General features: G+C 39.6%; 1 pseudogene; it reads right to left on the reverse strand.

Moving 5' to 3' along the window:
* Positions 1 to 227: 227 nt before the first annotated feature.
* LOC127934414 (trehalase-like) lies at positions 228 to 7,040 on the reverse strand (annotated as a pseudogene).
* Positions 7,041 to 10,241: the final 3,201 nt, after the last annotated feature.

Raw genomic sequence — 10,241 nt, forward strand, 5'->3', positions numbered from 1 at the left:
CAGCTGTTTTTTAAATCCCTATGGGAAACATAAGTGGAAAAAAATACTACCAGTAAAAATACTTCCAGAACCAATGCCCTTGTTGTTCCATTTTTTGTTTGGTGACTGTGCTGTTTGCTCATCATGAATGGATTGATTTCATGGTGATTTTAAACTAATGCAGAAACTGTTAAAGGGACAGCCGTAGGATGGGGCTGTATACAAAATACAACTTCTCATACAAGGCCTTATATCTGATGATTGGTCTGAATCCAGTGCTGGGCCAAACTGAAGGCGAGCTCTTTAGCGTAGGCTGAGCTGAGCCAAGAGAGACCTGCAAAGACATGATGAATGGGGTGAGAAAAGGGTGGGTCATTTAAATGGCAAATTCACCAACAACTGAGCATCATTAATCACATCGTAATAGTCACTTCACAAACTCACAGACAAGATGTGACAGCAGGTAATTGAATTTTGAAGGGAATAATGTGATTTAGTTCACACATTGAACAGACTGAAGATTCTTCAGGCTCACTGCTTCAGGTTATAACTAAAGTAGCGGATCTGCAAAATGTGTGTTTGATGCTGATGTATTACCCCCAGCCTGCACCTTCCAATAAACAGTAAATAAAATATGACATTCAGAGAGAAAAAAAAAAAAACTGACAGAAGTGGATTTTAAAGTTAACGATTGAGGCTAGTCAAATTTGGCAAATTGCAATAAAGTTTCATGACTCCCTCATTCTCAAAAGCTATGAACAAAACTAGCGAAAGAAAAACTAAATTTTTATATTCAGAAAACTGTACAAATGTAATGGCATATTGTGTTGATTCACCACTGTATTTAAAATATTATTACCACTGGCCTAGAGAGCTTGGCTATGTTCAACATTAAACAAAACCCTGCGCATTCTCGGCCCCGGAAGGGTGACCAGATTACCGTGGTCAGTGGTGAAGTGACATTCAGCCAAGTATGGTGACCCATACTCAGAATTTGTGCTCTGCATTTAACCCATCCGAAATGCACACACACAGAGCAGTGAACACACACACACACACTGTGAGCACACACCCGGAGCAGTGGGCAGCCATTTATGCTGCGGCGCCCGGGGAGCAGTTGGGGGTTCGATGCCTTGCTCAAGGGCACCTAAGTCGTGGTATTGAAGGTGGAGAGAGAACTGTACATGCACTCCCCCCACCCACAATTCCATCTGGCCCGAGACTAGAACCCACAACCCTTCGATTGGGAGTCCAACCCTCTATTAATAGGTCAAAGAACTACACAGCCCACCCACTCTCATTACATATGGCTACACATCACACTGCTGCTGGCTTTTACATGAGAGTAAAGTGTGAATCATGGTGATGCAGCTTAAAATGTTTATTTGTAGCAACCAATCAAAAGAGCGTGGCTTGAAAAATAGTGTCTGTCCTGGTTTTTAAAGACATCTGGTCAATTTAGTCCTAGGTGATGTCATATTCACCAAAAAGTTATCAAATTATCATATAATATTGACAAATATTCTGATGCACTGTGCAAAATAAGACAGAGAACATGTATTTAATAAGTAAATGAGAGGAGTCACGTGACATGCTCAAGAACCTAGTCGCACTTGAGTAGAGCTATGTACTTTTTTTTTTTCATTTTATTTTACATTTTATTAATTAATAATACTTCCCCTGATGGGACACAATTGGAAACAGCAGGAGTTAATTCTCTGATTAAGAAGAAATCCAAGCCACCGGCCACGGGCGATATATTGGACAAGATGGCGAATACTGTGGCCCACTTTGAGGACATTCTCAGAACTGAGTTGACGGTGATGCGGAACGAGTTTGCTTCTCAAATGTCAGTTGTTCAGTCGCTATGCTCTAAACTGGATCTCCTTACAGGGGACTTGAGAGAACAAAATAAAGTTGTCGTGCTCAAGCAACAGGTTGTGGGTATACAGGATCAATAGGAGCTGCAATCTGCGTCTGGTTGGATTGCCTGAAGGTTACGAAAAGGACGACCCTATATGGGCATCTTGAAGATCGCTATCGATGTGGCTCCCGTCTCTGTTGGGCAAAGAGACAAGGCTCTCCTCAGATCCCACTAAACCAAGGGTTTTCATCTTTAAACTGTAGTGGTACATGGCCAGAGAGCTCTTTTTGTGGGCCGCCAGACTAACATTCCAACGGAGCAACACTGTCTTTCTTTCCAGATTTTTCCCCTGTCACCATGAAAAAAAAGGATGTGCATTTGTGCCAGTTAGAACGGAAATTAGATAAGCTAGCATCCAGAATTTTTTTCTTGATCCTGCAATACTGAAGGCCATTCTCAATCAAGGTGAACCTAAAACACTCTATTCCCCAGAAGAAGCAAGAATTTTTCTCAAATCCCATTCATCCACCAACTCTCAGTGACCCTCAGTTGGAAATTTGCTGTCTAATCGGAGAAGAGATGCTCGAAATGGTTAACTGACTGTCTCTTTTACTATTCACTTTAATGTTCACTTCTTAATTCATATTTACTAGAAGCTTTCATTGAGCTTGCAGCATTGCTTACTGATTATGTTGTTATTTTATTTGTGTTTAAGTTATATTACTCTTTTCTCTCTCTTTTTCTCTCTCTTTTTTTCAATAGAGATACTGCCTAGTGAATATGTGACTATGGGACCAATGTCGGTGCTTCAGTAATGTACAGGTTTTACCTCTGCTTCAGTTATCTATCTGTTTCTTCTTGAGCATTCATACAAACCTTTATCTATTAACTGTTTGGGCTAAGGATCTTAATGAGGAGGTGCATGTTTTATTTTCGGATCAGATATGGGGAACTTTTAAATTATCTTCTAAAAACCCTAACCACCAAATGATTCAATGGAAATTTCTGCATGGGGTTTTTACATGAATCTAGCATCTTAAGTACAATCTCTGTTCGCAAGAATCTTTAGGCACATGTCTGCATTTTTTTATTAATTTTTTTTTTGCTCCTCTCTCTCAACTTTTTGGACTCACAGGACATCTTATTTGTTGGCTACTGAGATATGTTTGACTCCACTCCATTTTTTCATGAATGACATTTGGGACCTCACCTTGACCGTCAAATAAAGATGTTTACTGTTAGCTGCTAGTCAACCGTTGGAATCCTTCTCACACAATGGACAGACGAACCTCTCAACTTCTCGTATACATGGATCTAATGTAAAAACTGTAAATGTATGGATTTCAGTTTTGTCATCTTTTCTAAAATATTTGTACAAATATTTTATTTTATCTATGTATTAATGTTACTTAATTTATTGTTGTTGTGTAATTTTATTTATTCTTTTTTTTTTTTTTTTAAGTCTACCAGGGTTCCAAATTTACACAGTTGTCTGTTGCTTTAAAAGTACATGACATCTATATAAGATTCTCTCTCTCTCTCTCTCTCTCTCTCTCTCTCTCTCTCTCTCTCTCTCTCTCTCTCTATATATATATATATATATATATATATATATACATACACATATATGATCACATAATCACATAAAGCAATATATACTATACAGCAAATTTCAACAGCCTGTTTAATTTTATTTTTTTATTACGAAATGTAACTGTATTTTCAGCCAGCCCAGCTTATACAAACTATAATTATGTCAATATAATAAAGTAAATCTCAACTGCTTAATTGCATGTATTCCTGCATAATGTAAACTTTATTATCACCCAGCTCTAAACTGCTTAATGCACCTATATGGCATGAATTATTAATATGTTACAAACATTAACATTGTGACCTTCTGTGAAGCTGCTTTTAAACATGGTGAAAAGTGCTATGCAAAATAATAATAATAATAATAATACATAGCATATATATATGTCCCACTACTCTCCGCTTTTACTAAGAGAAGTGGGAAACCCGTTTGGATAGTCCAGACCTCCACTGCCTCAAACAGAGAAAGGGGAGAGAGAAGTTTTTTGAAAAGCAGAAATATTGTGCAAAGACTGCCATCTGCTGTTGAGCATGGCGTTTGCTTCAGTAACAAGATGGGAAAGAATCCTCCCACTTTTTGAGATCTCACTTGTTCCTGTGAAACCTATAAATACTGTTCTCTTGTGTTTTAGACAGATTAATAAGGAGGAAAAATTGGAAGTGAAGTGCAGTGTTACTCAAGAGGGAATATATTTGATACAAAGAAATTTTAATATTATTTTGTGAGTGTGGATGGAAGGCGTTATTAAAGCAGCATTAGGTCAGAGATGAGACCTGAGACCCAGAGAGAGATCTGTAGGTCGTCTGCATATGTTGTATACCGTCTATGTGGCCTGCCTACAAAATCACTCACTATAAAAGGTCAGTAATTGATATAATTAATTTGGAAGTCAATGTTTGTAAAGTGACAGGCTCGCCGTCCGGTACTGCACCGCCATCTCTGGGTTCGAGTAACATTGTGCCCAGAGAGGTGTCATGTTAGGTGGGTAGAAGGACAGGTGCTGGTTCCTGTTCACCAGGCTGAAATCAAACCAGGCTCTTTTTTCTGCATCCCACAGTAGACTTTCAATAGCTTTAAATACAGGAAATGATGTCAGAAAATATCCCTGATTGCTTTTAATATAACACACAAAACACACTGTTCAAACTCTGCTGTCTTATGATTATTATTTTTTTATATAAAATATACACTACTGTTCAGGTGTTTTTTTTTTTTTTTTTTTTGCATTACATTTATCAAAAGTCTTTACATCATTAAACAAGGTTTCTATTTCAAATAAATGCTGTTCTACATAATTTTCTATTCATCACAGTATCCTCCAAAAAAATGTATACAGAAATTAAGACATTTTTGAATACATGTAGATAAAAAAAGAAAATGAATATTATTAAATACATACAGTATCTATTAAATAAATGTCTAATTTCAGCACACAGAGAAGACAGGTGACAATAAACTGATTAGAAGGATAAATTAATTAAATGATATAGTTGGACCATCAAGGAAAGCATAATTCCCTCTGTGTGAAACATTCTGCCTTAAATGCCAAGTGTTTTATCTAATTTAATGAGGTGATCGATTGTTGACTTGAAAAATAGTGTATTATTACAGTATTATAAAGGATGTGTTTAAATCATTTGTCAAAGTTTGTTTGAAATCTGGAACTAGCGAACTAGCACAGTGATAGGGAGAAAACATGACATAGGGAAAATAATACAAATAATATGAATATTCATTAAAATCAGGAGTGTGTACAGCACATACACATAAGTGTGTTTTGACTCTTTTACCCAGAATCCTGTGGAAAGAGGCCAGCAGATGCTCACTGAGGTCAGCAGGCAGGATGGGGCTTGTCTGTGTGTCGCTCAGGGTGCCGTTGTTTCTGCCTGTGCTGTCGATATATGTACTGTACCAGCGAGAAGAGAAATCCCAGCCTGACTCCGCACCAGATGGCAGTTCTATCAAAAGTTTCTCCTGAGTCTCTGTAATACACAAACATATTCATATTCATGCACATCGACACACATAAGAACAAGGAAAATGATCCTTTAATGATCTTGTTGTGGTACACGTAAGCATCAGAATATTAAAGGAACAGTTCACCCAAAATTAATATTTTCTGAAAATCTATTCACCTTCAGAAATTCAGGGATTCGTTTGTTTCCTCATAGGGACAGATCTGGAGAATTTTATCATTAGATGCTTACCAATGGTTCTTCTGTAAATGAATGGGTGCCATCAGAATGAGAGTCCAAACAGCTGAACATTTTTCACAGCTTTTCTCTTCACAAAAAGATACACTGATGGACTGGAGTGGACTGTGGATTATTGTGATGTTTTTAGCAGCTGTTTGAACTATTTATTCTGATGGCACCCATTTACTGCAGAGGATCCATTGATGAGCAAGTGATGCCATGCTACATTTCTCCAAATCTGGTCTGATGAAGAAACAAACTCATCTACATCGACTGATCTGAGGGTGAATACATTTGCAGCAAATTTTCATTTTGAGGTGAACTATTCCTTTAATAGGTAAAAGGAGTCCAAATATTTGCATACTGGCCTCGATAAAGCACCTAGATTCCTACATGCTGACAGGCCTTCAGCCAGTTCTACATCTTCACTGCAAGACTCGGGTCTGCAAATACACAGATTTAAATACTGCAATGCGTCCAGATATGTTACTTCATTACAGAATTGAGAAGCATCGTAATAATAATTAAACTTATTAAAATTTCTTAATGCAAAATAAAATTTCATTTTGCCTTTGGGGGTGACCCTGACATGTTATTAAAGCACACAGTCCAGGCCTGTCCACCGGAACATTATATCAGTTCAGGATGTGAGTCCACTCATCGACACAACAAGAGAGCAATTCTGCATCCAAAGGCTTTCAAAGCATCCAGTGCTGGCAAAACCTGCCTAAACACACAAAGAACACATGCGGTGCAGAGGTGTTGTTCAGAGCGGTTCAGGGCAGCACCTCAATATTCAACAAACCTGCAGGAGGGCAGTTTAGTCAGGAAGGTTACCTGAGGAAGTCTTTGTCTCTAGTAACCACATAGAGGTTTTTCACCATTAGGGGAATGAAGGAGGCTGACTACGCTGCTCGTGATAAACTCGACCACCGTTTGGGACAAAGTCGTATCTGAATAGACGTGAAGGGAAACAGTAAGTGAGTGTTTTACTGCTTAAGTCTTTTTGTATTATTAAAAGTGAAGAAAAAAGCTTGTTCATCCAAAGATTTTTAGAAAAACATACATATTATGTGAACGTTAATAAATAAATGTATCACATTCAATCATTTATGAGTCAAATATCTGTTATTTAATGGTAATGTGTTGAACTCATGAAACTGAACATGTGTGATGTGTTTTGTATCTGTATGTGTGAAAATCAGGACAAATAAGTGCACCTTTCCAACAGCTACTGAAAGTTCCGAATCATTCCTCGAGCTGTCTCCGTCATCTCAGACCAAAGGAGATCATTTATTACCCAATATGAGTCCCAGAAGAACAAAAACACCTTATTACATCTTCTGAAGAAAAAAATATGTGAAAGAGTGGTAAAAAGAGTGGTTGTTGCCAGTGCAGAACTAATCATTATGATGTTATGGTGTTGTGGGAAGTTGTCAGGGTGCTGCTATGTGTTCAGCCACCCTGAAATCAGATTTGACAGTATTGATATTTATTCATGCATGGTGTGTGCACCAGCATGAGGGTAGTCATGGACATTCACTGACACCTAGTGGTGTGGATGCAGCATCACACGTAAGTTGTCAATTACAGAGACCAGTGACATTCGCTACTCACCATCAGCCATGATTATTAACAGTGGTGAATAAAGTACCTGAAAGTCATACTCAAGTAAAAGTACAGATATCTTACCAGAAAATCACTTTGGTAGAAGTTGAAGTCACCATTTAGAATACAAACCCGATTCCAAGGGACCAATTTGCAACTTATTAGGTCAGTTGGCAACAGGATTGGGTATAAAAAAAGCCTCTCAGAGTGGCAGTGTCTCTCAGAAGTCAAGATGGGCAGAGGATCACCAATTCCCCCAATGCTGCATCAAAAAATTGTGGAGCAATATCAGAAAGTAGTTTCTCAAAGAAAAATTGCAAAGAGTTTGAAGTTATCATCATCTACAGTGCATAATATCATGTATTATATGTATTGCCCATACTGGATGCCCGTGATCTTTTGGTCCTCAGACAGCACTGCATCACATACAGGAATACTACTGTAATGGAAATCACAACATGGGCTCAGGAATATTTCCAGAACACATTGTCGGTGAACACAATCCACCGTGCCATTCGCTGTTGCCAGCTAAAACTCTATAGCTCAAAAAAGAAGCCGTATCTAAACATGATCCAAAAGCGCAGGCGTTTTCTCTGGCCAAACCAAAAATGACAATTCTGTCATCATTTACTCACATGTTCCAAAAGAGTAGGCTATATGTAATACATTTTATCAAACAAAATATTTATTGAGGACCCTACTTTTTGTAATCTGTTTGATGCTTGCACAAATGATAAATCTTTTCTGAATAATGTCTCCAAATTTGATGTGTGATTAATTAGATTAATCAGCACATCATGTAATTAATTAGATAAAAAAGTAATCCCCAGCCCTATATATGTGTGTGTGTGTGTGTGTGTGTGTGTGATATAACTGGTTTAATATTCATTATCATAGGTAATGTGGTTTTTCACCATGAAATCCATTTTTAAATTATTTGAAATAATGCAAACAGATGGTTTCAACAAAAGCACATTCCATTGACTGACAACCACAGAACTCACAAACAGTCGGTCTTTAAAGGTTTAGGGTTAGATTTGTCTGTCTGTTAACTTGATTAATATTCACTGTATTCCATGTTTGCATGTTTTTGCTAAGCACTTTTATTTTGGTGTTGAGTCTGCCGAAAGGAAGGGTAATGTGCTCCTTCCCCCGCAGTTCTAACACTCTTACGGTCTATGGAGGAGGGAACAAAAATGACATGACTTCATTAGCATTCAACCAATACAGTTTTTTTCAATCGCTAACAAGCGCTTAACCATACTTCAGATACTTTTTCTAAACTCTTAACACAGACTAACACCTGCAAAACACAATTGGCCAAATGGATAATTTTCTTCTCAAAAACACATTTTGTTAAATATATACTAAATCTTCATTTCAAAATAGAACACATCTTTCTCTGCACACACCAACTTTACCAAAACACTGGAAATCTGACTCAAAATTTAATTATTCTTTCAAAGAATAACACTTGTTTTCACCTCAAAAGGTACATGCAGTCAATCAAAGTACACCAGGTTTCAAAATACTGGCTATTGTTGACATTACAAAAACTGCATAGACTTCAGTCTCAGTTTTACAGGTATTTGGATGCAAAACATGCAATTCACTGTTTTACACTAAATTTCTTGGTTAGGAACTGTATGTCCAAATCTACAGTAATGTTCACATTCAAAAGCATTGCAGTAAAAAGCTTTTTTTTTCCTTTACTGTTTACTGCAGGAGGTACAGTATAAACACAGTATGATAGAACAGAAAATGTTTGACAGTATTGCTTACAGTGAACAAAATATCCATGAAACACATAAGAGCATTCTGAACAAAAAACAACAACAGCAAAAAGCCCAGATAAAAAAAGGTGGGGGGGGGGGGTAAAATAAAAACAATCTCTCACTGCCCCTGCACCTCTCACTGCTCCTGCTCCTCTCACTGCTCCTCTCACTGCATCTCTCACTGCTCCTGCTCCTCTCACTGCTCCTGCACCTCTCACTGTATCTCTCACTGCTCCTGCTCCTCTCTCTGCATCTCTCACTGCTCCTGCTCCTCTCACTGCTCCTGCTCCTCTCACTGCTCCTGCTCCTCTCACTGCTCCTCTCACTGCTCCTGCACCTCTCACTGTATCTCTCACTGCTCCTGCTCCTCTCACTGCATCTCTCACTGCTCCTGCTCCTCTCACTGCTCCTGCTCCTCTCACTGCTCCTCTCACTGCCCCTGCACCTCTCACTGCTCCTGCTCCTCTCACTGCTCCTCTCACTGCATCTCTCACTGCTCCTGCTCCTCTCACTGCTCCTGCACCTCTCACTGTATCTCTCACTGCTCCTGCTCCTCTCTCTGCATCTCTCACTGCTCCTGCTCCTTTCACTGCTCCTGCTCCTCTCACTGCATCTCTCACTGCTCCTGCTTCTATCACTGCTCCTGCTCCTCTCACTGCTCCTGCTCCTCTCACTGCATCTCTCACTGCTCCTGCTTCTATCACTGCTCCTGCTCCTCTCACTGCTCCTGCTCCTCTCACTTCTCACTGCATCTCTCACTGCTCCTGCTTCTCTCACTGCTCCTGCTCCTCTCACTGCTCCTGCACCTCTCACTGCATCTCTCACTGCTCCTGCTTCTATCACTGCTCCTGCTCCTCTCACTGCATCTCTCACTGCTCCTGCTCCTCTCACTGCATCTCTCACTGCTCCTGCACCTCTCACTGCTCCTCTCACTGCTCCTGCTCCTTTCACTGCTCCTGCACCTCTCACTGCATCTCTCACTGCTCCTGCTCCTCTCACTGCTCCTGCTTCTCTCACTGCTCCTGCACCTCTCACTGCTCCTGCTCCTCTCACTGCATCTCTCACTGCTCCTGCTCCTTTCACTGCTCCTGCACCTCTCACTGCATCTCTCACTGCTCCTGCTCCTCTCACTGCTCCTGCTCCTCTCACTGCTCCTGCTCCTCTCACTGCTCCTGCTCCTCTCACTGCTCCTGCTCCTCTCACTGCATCTCTCACTGCTCCTGCTC

Source organism: Carassius gibelio, chromosome A18 (assembly GCF_023724105.1).
Source record: "Carassius gibelio isolate Cgi1373 ecotype wild population from Czech Republic chromosome A18, carGib1.2-hapl.c, whole genome shotgun sequence".
NCBI lineage: Eukaryota > Metazoa > Chordata > Actinopteri > Cypriniformes > Cyprinidae > Carassius > Carassius gibelio.